General features: G+C 42.4%; 1 long non-coding RNA gene across 2 annotated transcripts; it reads right to left on the bottom strand.

The window, feature by feature from the left end:
• Positions 1-1,866: 1,866 nt before the first annotated feature.
• On the bottom strand, positions 1,867-16,731 carry LOC121823750 (uncharacterized). Of its 2 annotated transcripts, none has more exons than XR_013045734.1 (4): positions 16,444-16,731; positions 13,196-13,278; positions 5,069-5,223; positions 1,867-3,928 (listed from the first exon to the last, which is right to left on the bottom strand). It is a non-coding gene; the product is annotated as an uncharacterized LOC121823750 (long non-coding RNA). The 2 variants fall into 2 exon arrangements; XR_013045735.1 differs by lacking the exon at positions 16,444-16,731 and adding an exon at positions 15,735-15,920.
• Between the last annotated feature and the right edge of the window lie 4,219 nt (positions 16,732-20,950).

Genomic DNA, 20,950 nt, shown 5'->3' with positions numbered 1-20,950 from the left:
GTGCACTTGCACACACACACACACATATATGTAGTGTGTGTATATATATGTATGTATGTATGTATATACACTTTTCCTCAATTTTGAAGTCCAAGGCATTATTTAGTTTTATTATATTAGTTTATTTACTGTGGCACACACACACATACAGTAGCACTCTGTGTGGAAGTCGGAGGACCACCTGGGGGAGTTGATTCTTTCCTCCACCACATGGGTTCAGGGAATGGAACTCACAACATCAGGCTTATGCATAGGCACCTGTATCTGGGGAGCCATTTTTTCCACCCCTAAAGCAATTACTTAAAGATTTGGGGCCTCATGTGATGTCTCATGCCTGTAACCCCAATACTGGTAGGGTACAAGTTGGAGGATTTTGGGTTTGAGAGCAGCCTGGGAACTATAGTATGATCCTACAAAACCATCTTGGGCCTAGTGAAAAGTTTTACACTAGTTCATAAAGAAATCGTTTTACACGTTTCAGAAATTCCAGTGCTAGCTGCCACTTTCAAATTCCCTCAGATAGCATCCTGACCACATCTGTCCCAAGCTCCGGTTACTTTCGGTAGGCTATTCAAAGTTTTCTTCCTTCACTTTGCTGGGAAAACAGTCGGAGAAGAACGCTGTAAGGTTTGTATTTCATTTATCTGATTCTTGATTTACTGTCGGGTCCCTAGTGAAGGTCCAGGCATTCCAATGCCTCCCTTGGGATTTCCACTTGCAGCCACGACACACCACCGTCTTCCATCCTATTTATCCCTGCCTCATTTCTCACACAGGACTCACTTTTCTATGTAAACCCTACATCCAGGCCATTTTCCTTACCACCAACCTGTTCCTGTAAGTGAGCTGCTCTGGGGTGTAAACACGACTTCTCCCCACACATGGCTCAGCCTCGTTCTGAAAACCTGCCGGTCGGTCCATGAGGTTCGTGGGAAACTTCCACCCTCCAGCAGAATACGGCAGAAATGGAAGCTCCCACCCTGAGAGCAGTGAGCGTGTTGGCTGGACCCCTAAGAACACCATCCCCTCGCAGATCACTGTGGCCACTGCAGAGGCTGACGTCACATGTCTCACGTGCACCCCAACGCGCATCCCTGCTTCCCTGGGAACGCCTCGCAGGGTGCCCCCTCACTCCGCAGCACACGCCAGCCAGCTCGGGAGACTCGAGACAATCAATAACTTGTCCTCGGAGTCCCTAAAGCAGCTTTACCACCACCATGGTTCCAGCAGGAATTCAGAGCGTGTTTAGTTACTCGTAACACTCAGAGAGAAACTCCAACGAACTGCTGAATGTTTCTCTCAATATATGCAAACCCCAACCATAGTTACGATATCATTCCTTCAATATTGAGCATAATTAACATTTTTTTTAAAGAAATGTTTATCAGCATTGAAAATACTTAGGCTGGAAACAGCACATTGACACCGAGGGGAATGAGAAGCAAGAATGAGTCAAGTCAGGATGGGTTGTTGTTTAAAAAGATGGAGTAAAAGTCAGGGGTGGGGAAGGGGAGGAGAGGGGAAGAGAATGTGATGCGCACTGTGGATCCACGATATTTCAATGTATTCTGATATGACTGCTTGGCCAGCACAGTATCCACATGATCTGAGCACTAATTTGGTTAAGATATGAGACAAACCGCTTCATATTAAGATGAGCTTTTCTATAATTTAATAAGAAGAGAAAAAAATGGCAGAGGAGGCAGGAGAGGTGGGCAGGGGACAGATCCTCAGAGCTTCCTACATCTTTGCCAAATGACCAACCTTCTTCAAGGGAAAAAAGAGAAAGTTGAGAAGTTGGTGTGTGTGTGTGTGTGTGTGTGTGTGTGTGTGTGTGTGCGCGCGCGCGCGCGCGCGCGCGCTTCCTTTGGGCTGCAGACCATTTGCAAATGGTGAGGTGAAAGGGAGACAGCTAGCTTTAGGAAGACAGAGATGAAACCCTCAGGAGTTGGCGCCCTCTCAACATTCTCCTCCTTAGACGTAGGGGAGGGATCAGCCAGAGGGAGGAACTTGAAGAGCTGTGGATCAAGGCCACCATGGACAGATGACGCCAGAGGAAGACGAGCAGGCACGGTGCACAGCTTTGTGTTTAAACACATTCGTGTTTGGGGCTGCACAGAACCTTTTCTTCTGTGGTCGCACTGAGGATCTGTCATGGGCAAACAAAGGGAATTCTTAGCGTTCCTTCAATTACTGTCAAACTGTAAGCAGACTGGAAGGAACATTTTGTTAAAATTAAACATATTCTCCCGTCTGAAGAAAATTATTTTTATATTTTTCTCTCTTAACCATCTTTTGGACAATTTCGTCAGTGATTAAAAAAAATAATAATGACATTTAAAAACAGTGTTTTAATTATTTGGTAATTGAGCTAACATATGGGACTGGACTGTCAAGTTTCACTGCCAAGGGTCAGAGAGGTTTAAAATTAATTTTCTTTATTCTTAAGAATTTCCTACATGTATACAATGAAATGTGATCACATCCACTCCCAATATCCCCACTTCAGCTTCCCCCAAGACTCTTCAATGTGGCACCCTGACAACTTCATGCACTTTTATAGGTGGGGGGGAGGTGGTACTAAGTCCAGTGTTGCTCATATGTGGGGGGGGGCAGGCACCCACTGCAGCCCAGGAAATCTACCAGCAGGCACACATTTACATAAAGGGAGAACGATCTTCAGTCCCAACAGCTGTCTATCGCTGGTAGCTCCTCGGTAAGAGACGGGGACTGGAAGGCACCACCCTCATCTATGACAGAATTTTTCCTGGACTGATACTGTAGAGGTGGCCACAGCAGCTGTGATGTGAGCTCATGAGTACCGTATCCATGGCAAGTCTAGAAGTTTCTCTTTCACAGCATTCCTCTCAAAGATCAGAGGTCTGGCCCAGGATCCTCTTCATGACCTTCCTGAAGGTCTCAGATCGGAGGGAACCTCACCTCTCATGTTCCTCTCAGTCTGTCCATCTTTCCTACAGTGGACATGACAGTTGGATAAAATCTCCACGAGACTGTATGACGCTCTTCACACAGCCAAGATGAAATATTTCCATGCTTCCTTCAGAGGATGGGGCATAGCTTAGGTGGAATTCTCCGGGGAGTCATTTCCTCGGGTTTACCTGCTGGAAGTGGTTCTCTGGGTAGAGCTAGCCTGCTAAGAAAGATGTCTCCCTTCCAGAAGACCCAATGCCACTGACATATTCACCTGCAGGTCCAGTTAACAAGGACCATTAGTCTGCCTTATTTCCTTATACCTCAGGTTCTTTCCAGTTCCTATTAATGAGTTTGCTTCTCTGACTAGCCCTTGGGATTTCTCCTTCCAGTGACTCCATTTATCAGACAATGGGAAAATGAGCCCAAACAAAAGTGGGGGTCCTACCGGAAATGACCAAGTTAAAAGAACGGAGTCTACTGGACGAAAAACGTCCATTCCCGGAAAGACTAGCAAGGAACGGCCAACAGAGACAGTGGATAGGATGGGAAAACGATAAAACTGGCTGAAATTCATTAAAACCCCAATTTGCTATAAACACCAGCTATTCTGACACTGTTTGTGTTAACGGCTCTCAAATGTCTCAATTCAAACTATTTCCATGAAATGCCTTCGTCAGAAAACTCATTAAACTTTTCTGTTATTTACTGAAAATGTTTTGGACTTTTTTCTTCTTGAAAAAGTAATCGTAGAAAGTGATTCAAAGCAAACTGACACCATTTGATCCATTGTCCTAGAACAAATGACTGTAACAGCTGAAGTAGACTTTAAAATATTTATTTTTCTTTTGTTTTGTGAACTTTAGTCACTTGGTGTTTCTTGGTCATGAGAGGATCTGAGTCTGCATATTTTAAAAATTGAGAATTCCCGCAAAATATTTTAAAAATTTGGATTTCTGCTGGGCTCTTGCAGATCGCTAGAAAGTCTGCCAGGTTTCTGCAAAACAAAAGCCACAAGTTTATTCAAAATTCTTTGTGTTCCTCCCAAAATCTGCACTGAGATTTTTTTTTTAATAATAAAATAAAATGTAGTGAGATAAAACAAAAGCTAACACATCACCATTGGACAAGACAAACCCAAAGGAACAGAGCCCAAGAGCAGGCACAGGAATCAGAGATCCACTCCTTTGCACTCAGGAATCCCGTAAGAACCCTAAACTGGAATGCAGGCCCTGTGCGTGCCTGCCTCAGTCTGTGAGTTCACATGAGCTTTGCTGTGCTCATTTAGAGGACCATGTTCTCCTGGTGTCCTCCAGCCCCTCCAGCTCTCACGCTCTTTCCAACTCCTCTGTTGCAAAGTTCCCTGAACCCTGAGGGGGAGAGATTTGATAGAGACATCCCATGTAGGGCTGAGTGTTCCAAGGTCTGTCTGTCTGTCTGTCTGTCTGTCTGTCTGTCTGTCTGTCTGTCTCTCTCTCTCTCTCTCTCTCTCTCTCTCTCTCTCTCTCTCTCTCTCTCTGTGTGTGTGTGTGTGTGTGTGTGTGTGTGTGTGTGTGTAAGTAATGTTTGACTGTGGGTTTCTGTATTTGTTCCCATCTGCTGCAGGAGGATGCTCGTCTGGTGTTAGCTGAGCAAGGCACTGATCTATGAGTATAGCAGAATGTCACTGTATTGAGTTGTATTTCTTTTATTTTTTATTTTATTTTTATTTCTTCTTCTTCTTATTATTACACTGAAGTAATAGTCCATGTGAATATCTGCTAAAAAAGTAGTAAATTGTAATTAAAGCAAATGCTGGAAGAGATGGAATGCAAGCAACATCACTTCTACCAATTACGGGATGTTCTAGTCTCTTACTCCTTACTTTTAAGACACTTTAAGTATATATCTCATATACTTAAAATGTATTTTATATTTATGATACATATTCTAAATGCCTTAAAATTCTTCATGTATCAGGCAAAATTGTCCAAAAACAGCTAAAAAGTCTTTATAATAGTAAAGTGATTGTTATATTAATAATTTTAAGAAAATTAAGTACAGTTATGCTATTTCCTAATACTCCTGAATATCTAAGATATAAGATACCCTACTTAGGAATTGCCACTAATATTCTTGTCATCAAAATAGTGTTTACCTGAGGAGTGGGGTGAAGGCCCAGAGGTTTAGCGCGTGTATTGCTCTTGTACAGGACCTGGATTTGGTCCAGGAGGCTCGCATCAGCCTGTACCTCCAGCTCCAGAGGATCCAGTGCATCTTCTGGCCCGCAGACGCAGGTGGCGCACACTCACACTTACATATGCACATAAGTAAACATAAAGTAAAGGTAAATCTTTAAAAATTGTTTATGTGGAAGAAACACAGGGGGAACATTTGACTTACAGTGCATTCCAATGGCCATCTAAGCACAGGATACTAGTCCAGTCCCCAGGGACAGGTGTTTCTACCCATAACACGCAGACATCACAAAGAAGCCTACATCCCAATATATACTTTCTAAAATGCTTGCCAAAACCCACATCCTTCTGCCTCACTGAATACGATTCCTATGGGTCAACACTCTCAGTCACATCAACGGGGTTCAGCCTCAGCTGGCTTTTCATATTCACACCCTTTAAAAAAATCCATCCCTCTTTTGGTTCAATAAATGCATTTGGTATCACCTTCTAAATACCAAGACTACAAAGAGAAAGGATGCTACTCCTTTCTTTAATGTGGTGTTGTCTGGGTGGAAAGACAGACAGATAAAGAATAAATCCTGGCAGATGTCAACCTAAAGAAGCCGGAGGAAAAGGCAGGTGAGCAACTATCAGAATTTGACTGGACAGTTGAGGAGTGAACTGGAAAAAATCATTATAGCCTCAAAATTAAAAATTGAAAAGTCAGTTAAGAATCTCCGGTTGAAACTTTTTTCTTTCTTCCTTCCTTCCTTTCTTCCTTCCTTCCTTTCTTCCTTCCTTCCTTTCTTCCTTCCTTCCTTCCTTCCTTCCTTCTTTTTTCTTTCTTTTTTATAAAAAAGAAATATAAAGTAGTTAAAAATGGCCGATTGGCAGAAATAACTGTCAAATGCTGTGACTCGTGATTATTTTTTTTTTTGATTATTCACAGAGACAGAAAGTGGAATCCTCACTTACTTATTTTTGTTTACCAGACCACAATAGTGAAAACATTCCATTAAAAAAAAAGAAAGAAAGAAAGAAAGAAAGAAAGAAAGAAAGAAAGAAAGAAAGAAAGAAAGAAAGAAAGAAAGAAAGAAAGAAAGAAAGAAACTCTCCAGCTGGAGAGACGGCTCAGCGGTTAAGGGCACCGCTACTCTTCCAGAGGTCCTGAGTTCAATTCCCAGCAACCACGTGGTGGCTCACAACCATCTGTAATGAGATCTGGTGCCCTCTTCTGGCCTGCAGGCAAACATGCTGTATACATAATAAATAAATCTAAAAAAGAAAGAAAGGAACTTGCAATACTTCTGAAAATAAAAACTTAAAGTAAAAAATTCTGAATTACCTGCCCCCCATTAAAATCTACCCACAGTGAACAAATACAGGGAAAGAGCTACATTTGTGCATATCCTAAGCAAAAGGTTTCTCTATTTATTCACCCTTTGTTTCTTTTAGATTCAGTGAGAGTCACTAAATGGCAGAATAATAATTATAAATCGCTAACAAAGAAAAGCCAAAACCCATAACCCTTATAATTGGCAACCAAGTGACCCAGACCAGCCTGAGTCCTCTGATGAGGGTGCAAGGACTCTGGTTTATTGGACACTAGAAGGAAAATAGTACAACGTGCTGCTTTAAAGCAGCATGGTGACCATGGCAATGGCTGCTGTTTCTTTCCTGTGGTTCGGACCCTTCCCCTAGTCCTCTGAACATTATTTTAAGGGCTGCAGTACAAAGAGGGATTGCAAACAGAACCTCTTGTGGGGTCTAGAGAGCTCTGGCAAGGGGGTCAGACCCTTGCGGTAGGTGCCTGTGCTGATGCGTTCCCAGCAGGGAGCGGAGGAGGGAGGGAGGGAGCAGAGTCCAGCACAGAGGTTGCCTGTGACCCCCCAGGCTCCCAGCATCCCTGCCTGAAAGGAGTGAGCAGGGGGAGTCAGCAGAGGTGGAGGGTGGGCAGGCGAGTTCAGTGGTCTGCTAACAGAGCTTTCAGAGATGGTAACTTCGGAGCTTAGGGACCATCTATGACACTTGGTTACCATAGCATAAAAGTTCCCTGAAGGGAAGGCCCTGGGCTGCTTCAGCTGTTGAGTTTATAGGTCCCTTGGCACCAAGCTCAGCTGAGTTGAGTATATGTAACAGGGCATAAGAGAAAAACATCGACGGCAATGATGGCTATGATTTAACCATGCAGCTGACATCACAGTGTGGGGAGCTTCGTATGAGAACAATTCCCACAACCTCGAACTATAAATAATATGATTCCCAGATTGTGGTAGCAAAGTCCTGGCATGTAGTAAGTATTCTAGAAAGGAGGGAGACTATAATTACAATTTATTTCCTTCCTTCCTTCTTCCCTTCCTTCCTTCCTTCCTTCCTTCCTTTCTTCCTTCCTCCCTTCCTTCCTTCCTTCCTTCCTTCCTTCTTCCTTCTCTCCCTCCCTCCCTCCCTCCCTTCTGGAAGGGAAGGAAAGTGTTCTAACTACTAGCTTAACCCCTCCTCACTGACACCAGAAATGTCAATTTTGGATTTTCTAATTTTCCAGGTAAGACTGTACAAACAGGAGAGAAAGACCGGACACATTTAGTAATGTCTGAAGATCACAAACAGTAAAGCAGATGCATCTGCAAAAACCACCTCAAGCCAAGAGGACCGGCCTGGGACAAAGACCAACACAGTGTTCGTGGCTGTGCGTGGCCACGGCAGCCACGCTGCGCCGCTCTGAAGCAGAGTCGTCCCAGGGTGATCTGTGGCGGCTCTTTTCACGTCTGATTTTGAGTCCATAGCACTGGGGATATTTCAAGTAAGCAAGTTAGTCTCCAAGGGAGCAAGCAAGCAGTGGGTCCCGAACTGGTCACCACAGGGAATAAGGGTTTGACTTAAATGTTTCTAAATAATTGTTATTCTCTCTCTCTCTCTCTCTCTCTCTCTCTCTCTCTCTCTCTCTCTCTCTCTCTCTCTCTCTCTCTCTCTCTCTCCTCCCTCTTTCTCTCCCACCCAAGAGTTGAAGCAAATATTCTACCACCAGGCAAAATTTGAGTGGGTATGAAACAAGAAACCCCAAAGCCGATGAAGCTTAATTTCATTTTCTTTGAAATACAACATGGATCTGCAAGCAGGAATCACCTGTTGATTGAGTTAAGATCGCAAATAAAGATATCACTTGGAACTCCTTAGAAAACACACTTAGTGAGAATGAAAGGCTGAGTGGAATAATGAGATTCATGACTGACTCACTCACAATGTGAATGTCTTACCACAGCTTAAAACCCCTATATTGCTACCTCCCTTTATGTTAATAATAAATTCATTTTTTTCATTCCCCAAATCCTGAAGTGCAATGGGAATCTAAGATGTCATTTCCATACTTTAAAAGACACACATGAAAGTAATGAATCCTGGCAAAGGCATATGTTTAGAGATCTGGAAAGCTCTGTTTTATTTGTCCCTCAGTTACTTACTGGAATTAACAAAGACTATGAAAGCACCAGGACAAAAAGAGGTGAAGAGGGGGAGATCCAGACTCTGGATTTGAATCGACACCCTGGTGTGTTTATCAAAATTCCAAGTGCAGTCTGCACATCCATCATTTCAAGCAAGTTGCTGCAAACAGAGCTGAGAGCCCTGCTGTGTTCTCACGCAGCTGTGCCGTCTAAAGGGAACAGATGTGGCTTTCATCAGCTCTCTGATTGTCTGAAGCCTTTTTAACACCTGGGTTAGAGAACACGCGTCCACCTTTACAGGCATGAGATCACCTTAGTGTTTTCTGTGTGTGACTGGATAAAGGGCCAGCCAACCCTGGGTGGGAACTGACCTCAAGATTTCGTCATTTTTTCCTGTAGCCACCTGCATTTAAACTAATTCATCTCTATCAAGTTTAATACGCTGAGGGAATGGGGGAAATCAGTTAAAGGAACTAAAAGTTTTGTCTTCTAAATAGAGCTTGTTAAGAAAACCGAGTGATCTTGAAAGGCAAATTCACACATGCTCACGTAGACGCAAGGTTTGGCACAACATAAAAAATAATGAGGATGGAAATGTTTTTCTTCAGACTCTCGTGCTTATTAAACATTTAAAATAAAGCTAATGAAAATAGTTCAGGTGTGACTTTGTGACTAAATAGTGAGGTCTGTTCTTAACTTCAAGACATGAAATACTGCACGACATTTTTCATAATGCGTTTAGTCTCTGGAAGGTGTGAGCGGCAAGGAATTATCCAAATAGGATGGAGTCTGCTTTTGAAAAACATCTGTATTTATTTTTAATTTACTGACAGTGAAATTCACTCTTTGGCGATACATTTAGTGTTGGGGAAAGGTGTAGAGTCATTGCCACAAGCAAGACGCAAACAGCTAAACTCAAAACTCCCCCTGTGTTCTTTATTGTCCAGTCCTCCCCTACCCAGAGCCATGGATGAACGCCACAATTCTATCTTTTTAATAAAAGCATGAAATGTCCTTGGGTAAATTATTAAGTGTGAGATCATAGGGTCCTATGTTAAGTAGATTTTTTTTTTTAACTTGCTGTAAAAAAACCAACTTGCCAGATGACATTCTAACATGGTCCCAACATTTGTGCTCCCTCCGGGAATGTACGGAAACTTCAGATTTTCTCCGTCTTCACTAGGACTGGGTGGCAGTGGATTTTATGCAGCTTAAAGTGTTTTTCTTTTTTCCTCTGAGAAATATCATTAGTAAGTAAGTAGGGATTACCCAAAGTGACCAAAACTTTGACTCAAGAACCTGTACCTACCTCAAAAGGTTGCCAGAATAGTTGAGGGCCTACAGTACACACTCTCATGGCTAAGGAGTGAATGAGTGGGTCTATACTTAAGAAACCCGTGTAGACCTGAAATAATGAACCCTGTAGCTGAGCCGTGCATGACGCCTGCAGCACAGATATTGGAATAAGGCAACTCAAAATAACTGGAGAAAGAAAAGAAAGTAAGAGCAATGTGAGCAAAGCCAGAGTTATCAAAGGAAGCAGAATGGCACCACAGGTTATCATAGATGTGACCATCCAATAAAGGGGTCAAGATGAAGACAAACACGGCTGAAGGTAGAATCAGCAATTTAGAGAGCAAAATAGAGGTGATAATGTAATTCTTGTTTCTAGAATTAGAGAGGTTTTCCAAGGTCATCACTGGTTTCATTTTTTAATATATGGTAAATATTCATTTTCTGCCACTTGACAAAGCCATAGACTCCATGGCATAGAAAGTAAAGATTTCCAAATGACCAGATGACTTTGGCTTCGTGATTTTAGATAAAAGTGTTCACGGCCAAATAATGTATTTCATATTCTGTTTTATCTCTTCATTTTTTTAAAAAATGTATAGGTGTTTGGCCTGCATGCATGTCTATGCACCATATGTGTGCAGTGCTCACAGAGGCCAGAAGAGGGGAATCAGATCCCCTGGAACTGGAATTACAGACTGTTGTTAGCTACCTTGTGGGAGCTGGGAACTGAAAACCCAGCTCCTCTGCAAGCACAATGCTCCTAACTGCTGAGCCGTCTCTCCAGACGTCCCCTTCAATTCTTATTTTTGCCCAGGCCCCATTAGTATGAGCAGCCACATCTTTACATCCCTGTGGCTGACTGAGAGAGGGGGAAGTCAGGAGCCTGATAGTCTCTGAAGCTCATAGATTGACTCTCACGACGTTGGGGAGTAAACTAACCTCGTTGGGCCTTGGTTTTCTCATCTTTAGAAAGGGTCCAATATCGTCTACCACAGAGGACCTTCCTAATGATGATACTGGATGCTGAGTACAGAAGGTCCAATCACATAGCAAGTATTTGGTGACCAGCTCCTGTATGTTTTTCAAAACATGGATAGTTCGTATCACCTGATTTTGGAATTTATGCCACTTGGCAAAGACACTCTGGCTAACAACTGGAAAAAATCCCTACCAGTCAAATATATTTGGGGTAGATTACGTGTGGATTACACGGCCAATTAACAAATGCACAATAGTGCATAATTTATTGGTACAATTCTATTTCCAGAAAATAGGGGCTGTTTAAAGACAGCAATCGAAAAATTAAAGTACTGGATATCGACAGGTGGTGGTGGCACACGCCTTTAATCCCAGCACTCAGGAGGCAGAGGCAGGCGGATCTTTGTGAGTTCAAGGCCAGCCTGGGCTACAGAGCGAGATCCAGGAAAGGTGTAAAGCTACACAGAGAAACCCTGTCTCACCCCTCAATAAATAAATAAATAAATAAACAAACAAACAAACAAATAAATAAAGTGCTGGATATCTATCTGAGGGAGGAAAATAATAGACCGAGAAAGACATATAAGGACTAGCCAAGGTGTACAGAACAAGAGACAGCAGAGAGATTAGCCCTGTAGGAACACATACACCACACCCTTCCTCCCAAAGCTCAGGGGCTAAAGAGGCACAGATGGTAAGTGACTACAAAGAAACATCTGGAAACAGCAGCACAGCTACACATGTGAACCCACAGCACTTATGAGAGCGTGCAAAACCGTGCACGGGCCCCAGCTTGCAAGCCCAATGGAGAAGGGAGACGGACACACAATACCCGCCCCCCCCCCCCCCAACACACACACACCCATGCGGCAAACGGCAGTTGTTCGCTACTGGAAAAGGCAGTATCGTTTTTTCCTAAGAGTAACTTCTGGTAAATCAAGTGCTGCGGTGGAAGATCACACATCCAAGAATATTTGGGACATGTACACATTAGTCTTGAAGCTTTTTTTTTGGGGGGGACAAGTAAAATAGGGAAGGGTGGGTGGATCTCAGTAGAGCTGTTGTAGCACGAATCTGAACAGTTCTTATTCATGAAAACAAACCTGAGGCCAGGTATTGGGGTGAGTGCTGGAAGATCAGAGAAGCAGAACAAGCCACAGCTTCCTCACCTCGCCAGTTCCTCAGCTGATCCTGTTTCCTCAGACTGGAAGCCTCTCAGTCCTCATCCCGAATGAATCTCAGCTGAACTGTGCTGCTCCAAAGCCTGAAAGCTTAATCGGCCAAATGCTTCTAGTTCCTGGTTTTCACGTCTTATATACCTTTCTGCTTTCTGACATCACTTCCTGGGATTAAAGGCTCACTTTCTGGGATTAAAGGCGTGAGTCACCATGCTTGGCTATATCCTTGAACACACAGAGATCCAGGCAGATCTCTGCCTTTAGAATGCTAGGATTAAAGGCCTGTTCAATATTGTGGCTGTTCTGTCTCTGGCCCCAGATAAGTTTATTAGAGTGAACAATATTTTGGGAAACACAGTACCACTACAAGCTGTGGAGGTGAATATCATCCAACCATGTTGTACAAAAATAGAAACTCTCAAAGAACTAATAAAAAAAATGTTTTTTTAAGCATATGCATGGAATGGGACCTGGGCTTATAGAAAGTTAAGTTCTACTTGTATTAACTTTTTTGCCTGAGAATAGCTATATACTGCAGATACAGATTTTAATCTTATTCCAGTGGAGTCTTGGTTTGGGGGCAGCATACCATGTTCATCAACCATGTTCTAGATGAATCTGTCCTAAAACAATAAGGCCATTCTTTTGCTCTGAATGACAAAGATGAGCTTTATTTTGGATTCTATCCCTAGACAAGTGTGCCTTAGTGGTGTTTCATCATAACCCATGAAAACTTTCCATTCCTAACCTTTGTCCCTTTGGAACCAATCAACACAATTTCTGGCTCAAGAATCAAATGAAAACAAAAAACAAAAAACAAAAACAAAAGGAAACACTGAAGTTGAATTTGATTTGGTGAGTGTGCAGCGGTCTGTCAGTAGACCTGTCTGAGTCTACCCAATGCACAGAGGCACGCTGACCTCGGAAGGCTCTAAATCTGATAAGGACACACAAGGATACTCTGAATTTGAGGCAACAGCCTGTCTTGACCACTCACTTCCACAGGAACAGCTGTGCCACCCCAGCCCACCATAAGTACAAAGCGATCCTCCAAAAGCAAACTTTCTGCATGTACCAAGCTTTGCATTGTACAAGGATTGAGACTAAAATCTAAAGATGCATTGACACCCAGTTTAAAATCTGCCTCCTGAGATGAAGGCAGCGGAAATCTACAAAGAATGTTCCCGAGGAGTGTTCTAGTTTTCACACTCACCTACTTCCTTAATCTGTGCTGGGGCATTCCTTTCTACTGTGGTTGCGGAAAGACATGAGCAATGAACATTTTTGCCTGTGTTTCTGGAAAACAGAAAGGACATGTTATTTATTACATGACCCCTTCATCAGTGAGGGATGGTTATTCAATGCCAGATACATTTCAGGTTTGCATTATGTCAAAGATTCCATGATAATATAACTTATCTGTCAGCACAGAGGACAGTGGGGAACCAAGGATAAACTAACTCTGGTGTATCTGGCAGACTGGCAAATTTCTAGACTCCATCCAAAGTCTACTGAGTCAGAAAGTGTGATGGGTGTCCTGGGACGTGCGCCACGTAAACTTTTGTGGGTTAGAAGCTGTACCCTGCTGTCGTTTTTTATTCCCAGGGCTAAGCACAAATCTTGGGACAGAGCAGACACTCAATACCGATTTGCTAAATCCAATCATTCCACAAATATTTGAGTGCCTTCTCCGGGCCAGATGTTGTTCCAAAGGCACTTGTATCCAAGAACAAAATGGGAGAAAATTCTGATTTTTGGAGCATTTGGGAGGAGAAGGGCGGGAAATTAAACCATAACCATGGCAAACTATACAGCAAGGTTGGAGCTGAGTGACTGCAGGGAACAGAAGCCGTGAGGGGTGAAGAAAGTGAGGTGGATCTGGTGACTCGGGAGAGGACGCTCAGCAGCATTCATTCAGGTGCCAGGATAGGCTTCTCTGAGAAGGTGGCATTTGAGAGGTGAGGAGAACAGCCTACCGGTATCTACAGGACTGGGTCAGATTGTACCAGACACGTTGGACTGTGCAGAGGAACCCCTCCTGGGCCTGGGCCAGAGAGGCAGCCAATACTGTAGAACTCTGTCCTCTGGGAGTGAGTCGGGCCACGGTCCTCTGGAAATTGGTGTGCATGGGATTACCTGCACAAAGCCTCTCAAGGCCAGCAGGCATTCCCTCACAGAAGGAAAGGAGGAAGTTCACCAAACCCCCAACTGAGAGACCAGGCACTTCCTCCCTCTTGCTCCTCTCCCTGACTGCAAGCAACCCTGGCCAAGCTGTCCATGGTCTTGGGGACTCTAGACACATAGATAGGGTGTAGGGGTTTGACTGGGGTCGGGGCTCCACAGATGCAGCTTCAGGAGGTCATCATCCGGGTTGGGGTTGGCTTTTGGGGTATGCTTGTGACTGAGTTATCCATGCTCCTGTAGGTAGTCTCAAGAGACTCACTGGTTTATCAAGCTGGACTGGAGTGGGGTATTTTCTTTTGGTCCGCTGGCTGTGGGAAGCAGTGTTTGGGTGAAAAGATATCTGTTCCTGTCTCCACAAGAAAAGAAAAGGAAGCAAGATAAAAGGCTTCGGGTCTGCTCTTCACACCAAGAACTTCTTCCCTTATTTTATAACGTGTCAAGCTCCACAGAACATCAAACAAATCTGCTCTGTGAATACAAGACCCTTAAACAATTGTAGCCCTAGTACAAATGCCCTCACTTTCACCCCTCCACCAAGAAAACCCAGTTTTCAAGGGGCTTTTGTGATACACCGAGCTCAGCGCATCGGTATTTGCTACGATTCCAGCTACAAATTCTTCCTCCGCTGCAAGCGACTCAGCTCTGTCTGTGAATATCTCTCCGTGTGATCAGATTATATAAATTCCTTGGCTGTAGAGAAGCGAGTGCCAAACAATCAAATAAGCCAAAACGCTGGATGAGTGAAAGCAAAGCCATATCCAAAAATATAAAACGAAATAACTACAAAGAGCTAGATTTTGAGAACATGGTAACAGGCAAACAGAAAGTAAATACGGATAATGTTTCTCAGCCTGATTTCCCCCCCACCCCCGTGAAATCATCAAAACTATTTCAGAAACGATACATATTTTCAAACCACGTCCAGGAGTGGATTGTTATAGTCGGTGGTACTGTAATTGCACTTGGATTATTGAAGGTAGGCCTGAACTGTGGAATATTCCTAAGAATCACCTTTCAATATTTGGCAGGAGTTCATTGAAGGAGCTCAGTTACATTTCAAAGATTTCTATCAACCTCAAGTTTTGAGGATGCTGTTCAAAAACTAGTTTGGACTATTTTGTAAACATAGTTGCTTGTGTTTATTTCACTTAAATCAGTCACACCATAGTCTTCATTTTGTTCTCTGTCCATGTGCAGCGTCCTCCAATATTTAAATAAGATTATTTAAATATTTACATAGCCTGCATCCTCATAAGGTAATTTCTTGATTGTACTGGGCCAAGGAAGCATGCCAGTTTGGTCAGTTGTAAAACCATCCATACCAGTAGAGAATGTGTAAATCAATCATAAACATGTAGCAATAAAACTGCCATAGTCACAATTATTAATTAACATATTAAATATTATATAACAGAAAACATATACTACTCACGCATTTGAAATTTACACTCTTCTAGAGACCAATTCTGGAAAAAAAAATGCACCACCAGAACTCCACATTAAGAGTGAGAACACATTTTGTTTCTTGTCTGTGTTTTGGATTTTGGTCACCGACATTGAGAACTTACAGTGTAAAGGGCAGAAACTCAGGCAGAGAGCAGACACAGGGAGGCTTCACTGTCTCAAGTCATCCGCTCATGTCTGTGCTTCCACAGTGTCATGAGCAGTGCACTTCAGCAGCTAGGGAGGCCCTGTGTGATACCCCAGCTTTTAACCTGGCAGTGTCTATAAAAACAGTATGTGGCCAGAGAAGGCTGTTGATAAAAAGAAAAAAAAAAAAAAGAATCTTAACAGTGATATTTAAAATGCTATTTTAAAAAGTGACCTTTTAGCTGAAACTATTTTATTTATCTCTAATAGACTGTACAACTCATCGATCTCACAGAAAACAGAAGTTTTGAAGACACAGGCTAGAGACTGCCCTTTGAAAATGATGCTCCTGGCAGTGGGGGGTGGGGAGGTGGAGGTATGCTAGGGAAGGAGGGATTTCCTGTGAGGATGTAGTCACTGCGAAGCCCCACGAGTGTTCATGAGAGCAATCCTGATTAAATTCAGTGGATCACCAACAAACAGAACAAGCGAACGAACACACATGAAAACAGGAGGGGGATTTGTCAAGGTGAAAAACAAAAGCGGATGGGTAAAATGACCGAAAGCGTTATAGACACATGGGAGATTTTCAAAGACTAATACGTTTTAAAAATAATGACAACAGTTCCAGGAGACAGCATTTTCTTTCTTAAGGTCTGCCCTTCCTGCCCTCCCAGGACCTCTTACTTTGCTCTCCTTCCTTCCCACGGGACAAGGGTCATCTTTCACACTCAGGTCTTTTCTCCTCTCTTTCCCCCTGCCCGCTCTTCTCTGTGTCAAGGCTCCGCTCACGGCCTTGACTGGCCATCCCGCCCTCTCTCGCTTTCATTTGGTTATATGAAAATGCCTCTTGGCAAAGTCTCTCCTTCAGATACATGGGGCTCTTGCAGAAAACGCCTGGAAAATTAATTCCATGTACATTTTAGGAAATCTTGCTCACAGCTGCATTTTTCCATTAGAAACGGTTTCAAAAGCTACAGAAAGAAACCACAGCCAAATGAGGCAAAGTTTAAGTGAGAAAACATGTGTGGAACATTAAGCCAAGTGACAGGAACCGGGTTACATTTTCAGAGCAAGGGGGAAGTTCTGCAAATGCCCTTCAACTAAAACGAGGGTATTTTTTTGTTTTGTTTTATTTTGTTTTGTTTTTTAAGTTAAAAAGGAATCAGCCTGCCAAGGAAGAATTTACAAAAATAAAATTCACATTTAGTTTGAAGGATAATTAAAACTCAACTTCATAAATGATTAGTAATCAGGAGCCACATGTGTGAAAATAACTTGAAATGTGTATGCTAACGAAGAGAGAGTGTGCATTTACAGTTTACATCATTGATTATTATATCTCTTGTGACTGACACATACTTCTTTCCGCATTCTGGCAATAATCATTTCCTACTGATTTTTTTAATATGGCATCTATGCAAATTTGACATAAGTAATACAAGATTAATAGCAATGAACCATTAAAATATTACCTAATCTTCTACTAGGTAGAATAATAAATACTAGGTAGAAATAATTTTTAAAATGCTATTTTTACAGCACTCCCAATTTCGGAAGAATCTGCATTCATAGTCTTGTTTCATAGGGTGGTAGCTCCATATTTCTTTGAGAGAAATAAGGGTGTGCTCTGTTGCTTAAATAGCTCGGAAAGAAAGGGGGACGTTGATGGGATTCGGCAGCGGCTGTGATACTGAATGGCCATTTTGGCTTTGTGAGGCTGAATGCCCATTTGTAATCATGGTTTTCTCAGTCAAGCAAGGAACTGATGTGAAACAGTAACGTGATCTCCAAGGATCTCTACTGATTAGAGGGGAAGGCTCTCAAGAGAAGTGGGTCATGGGGAAAGCTGCGAACATCACTTACCCCAAGGCCATCTTGCGTCTCTGCCACCCTGCAGAGGTCATCTGGGAAACACAACTTCCCTTAGTTCAACCTCTCCAACCTCCACTTCCCAGCCAATCAGCTTGACTTGGAAGACGGACACACGCACAGGGGAGACGCCTCCTCACCAAAGACTTCTGTTGAGAGTGTCAGAGACTTCCGGTCAGAGCTCCAGAGACTTCCGGTCAGAGCTCCTTTGCAACCGTGTTCTGAAATGTCACAGGGGCTGGAGATGTTGAGACAGATTCCAGTAGCGAGATAGATTAGATAGATAGATGATAGATAATAGCTAGATAGATAGATAGCTAGATAGATAGATAGATAGATGATAGATAGATAGATAGATGATAGATAGATAGATAGATGATAGATAGATGATAGATAGATAGATTAGATAGATAGATAGATAGATAGATAGATAGATAGATAGATAGATAGGTAGATAGATAGATTAGATAGATAGATTAGATAGATGATAGATTGATAGACAGATAGACAGATAGATAGACAGATAGACAGATGATAGATAGATAGATAGACAGATAGAAAGCAGATAGATAGATAGATGATAGATAGATAGATAGACAGATAGATAGATAGATGATAGATGATAGATAGATAGATAGATAGATAGATAGATAGATAGATAGATAGATAGATAGATAGATAGATAGCAATAGATAGATGATAGATAGATAGATAGATAGATAGATAGATAGATAGATAGATAGATAGATAGATAGATATAGAAATGTTTCTAGAGTAGAGCTAAAAAATTCTTTGCAGAAGCCAGCACACTCTTGAGAGTCCACAGGCTGTGTAGGGATGGAGAGCGCAGGGGGTGAACTTCCTTCAAGCAAAGGGTGGGCACATCATCCCTAAACATAAAGAGTACTGCCACTAGATAGCAATACCACACACAATACACATGTGCAATAAGTACTCACTAATAGTGGTTGGCTCTGTTTTGATGAGGCACCCGGTAGTCAGGCCTATCTTTCTGTTATATTACTTCTTTTATTTTAAATCATTTCTTCAAAGTAATATTTCCTTAAAAATCAAGTAACATTTTAAAGTCCCGAGCCTAAAACAAACCGTTCATGACATTCTGACCTTTTCTTGTTTTATCTAGGCACCAGGGACAACCCTTTTAAACTCATTTAATGGGTAGTATTTTTTCCCATACAAATAATATTTAGAGTCTAGTTTCTTAACTAGACTTATTTATCGCTTTTAATCAGGGCATCTGAGTACTTCCGGTCATTCCCTGTGCCTCCTCTACTCTCCAGCTGAGATTTCATCATAGTTTTTGACTAAGTTAAAATTCTAGTCTCTCTTAGACACTTTGCACATTGATGTATGTATTCATAATGGATTTTAAAGATTTGGTCAGATTTTGGCTTGACTTGTTTTGAAAGCGGAGTGACTTTGTGGGTGATGTCTGTGCCTCAGGTTTGATGTTAGTAGACATTGATGGTCTATGATATACCTATTCACAAAAGTTTGCAAAGTAGTGATATAATTCTGCAGTTTCTTACCTCAAATATATTCATTAAGACAAGCTTACCCCCATCAATTACTATTTTTCTACAGCATAGTTTAAATATGAAACTCCTAATTTCCTATTTATACAATTAAGCAACACTTAATTGCACTCTGTTGTAGAATTATTCTATGACATGTACTCAGTTTTCTTGTTATAATTGCTAATTAATTCCTCATAATTACAACTTTCAATTTAATGTGTTAGTTTGTTTTTTCCATATAATCAATAAAATACCTTTGGTAACATTATCAGTATGGAGTTAAACATATTTGTGAGTTTGAACTATAATCCATAATGCTATGGGGAACAAGGATAACACTCAAACTCAGAAATTTGACAGGGGGAAAAAAAACTGTCTTCTATAAAAAAAAAAACACACTCAAATAAATAAAAAGAACATGAAAGAACCTACAGAAGTAAGAAAAATAGGTAGATGACTGCATTGCAATGAATGGTTATTGTTTAAAATCTAACTTTTAAAAATCAAAAAGCAAAACTATTTTATAGAGAGAATGGAGAAATGTAAGCACTGAATGGGTTACTAATGAGTCAAGAAATGGCTATTGAGACTGAGGGTGTAGGAGCGTGCTTGCCTAGGAAACCCAAGGCACTGGGTTCAAACTCAGTAATACCAAGGAGTAGGAAGAGGAGAGGGAGGGAAGAAGGGAGACAGGGAGGGAGGGAGGGAGGGAGGGAGGGAGGGAGGGAGGGAGGGAGGGAGGGAGGGAGGGAGGGAGGGAGGGAGGGAGAAGATGAGGGAGGGAGATGGAAAGGAGAATGGGGAGGGGGAGGGGGGGAGGGGAATGGGAAAGGGAATGGGGAGGGGGGAAGGGGAAGGGGATGGGGAAGGGGAGGGGGAAAGAGTGGAGAGGAGAAGGAGGAGGAGGAAAGGGAGAGGGGAGGGGGAAAGAGGGAGAATTTGTGGACTTGAGGACTAGAATGATAAAAATGTGGGTTTCCCCCCTCCAAGGAATGATAGTTTTTAAAAGGTTGATAATGACTGAAGTTGGGCCATCATATATATTATTTTTCTAGTTTTACATATGTTCCATATTTTCCTTAATAAAGATTTTAAAATTATATTCTGTTAATTACAGCTGTACATTTTTTTTTCTCTGAAAATATCTTTATTCTGTCTCCTGACCAGATGGACAGTTAAACTAAACACGGTTTTCTAGATCGGCAATCATTCCCTCCTAACTGAATCCCTCCTGGGGGTGGGGGTGGGGGTGGGGATCTTGCTATGGGGTACAGGCAGGCCTTGAACTTTCTTTTCTCTGACCCCTCCCTCCTGAGTGTTGAGAAAACAGGGGTATAGACAGCCACACCTTGAATCTATCCTTGCTCTTACCCTTTCAATTGTTTTCATACTGATGTGTTCCTGTGTGGGGAGGGCACATGCCCCTGTGCCACGGAGTGCATGCTGAGGGCAGCGGTCAGAAGTTGACTCCTCCCTGATCCCGGGCAGGTCTTGGGGAACCTAGAGGCGCAGCTGCGGGCACCTTCACCCGCTGAGCCCTCTTACAGGCCTCCTCATCCCAACTCCTCGTATACAACCATTTTATTTCCTTAGGAAAGAAATAGCACAGCTAGACTCTCCGTGGCTCCCGAGATGGAAATCGGCAAGAATTATTTCCTCTTTGTCATGCAGTTACTCAAAAATTTTATTCCGCTGTCTTAGTACAATGACTTTAGCACTTTTAAAATGTGATTGTATTCCACGCATCCATTTTACATGCTTCCCGTGAGTTTATTCCCTCTCCT

Source organism: Peromyscus maniculatus, chromosome 18 (assembly GCF_049852395.1).
Source record: "Peromyscus maniculatus bairdii isolate BWxNUB_F1_BW_parent chromosome 18, HU_Pman_BW_mat_3.1, whole genome shotgun sequence".
Classification (NCBI taxonomy): domain Eukaryota; kingdom Metazoa; phylum Chordata; class Mammalia; order Rodentia; family Cricetidae; genus Peromyscus; species Peromyscus maniculatus.
The sequence above is the reverse complement of the archived record's forward strand: the minus strand, read 5'-3'. Positions and strand labels throughout refer to the sequence as shown.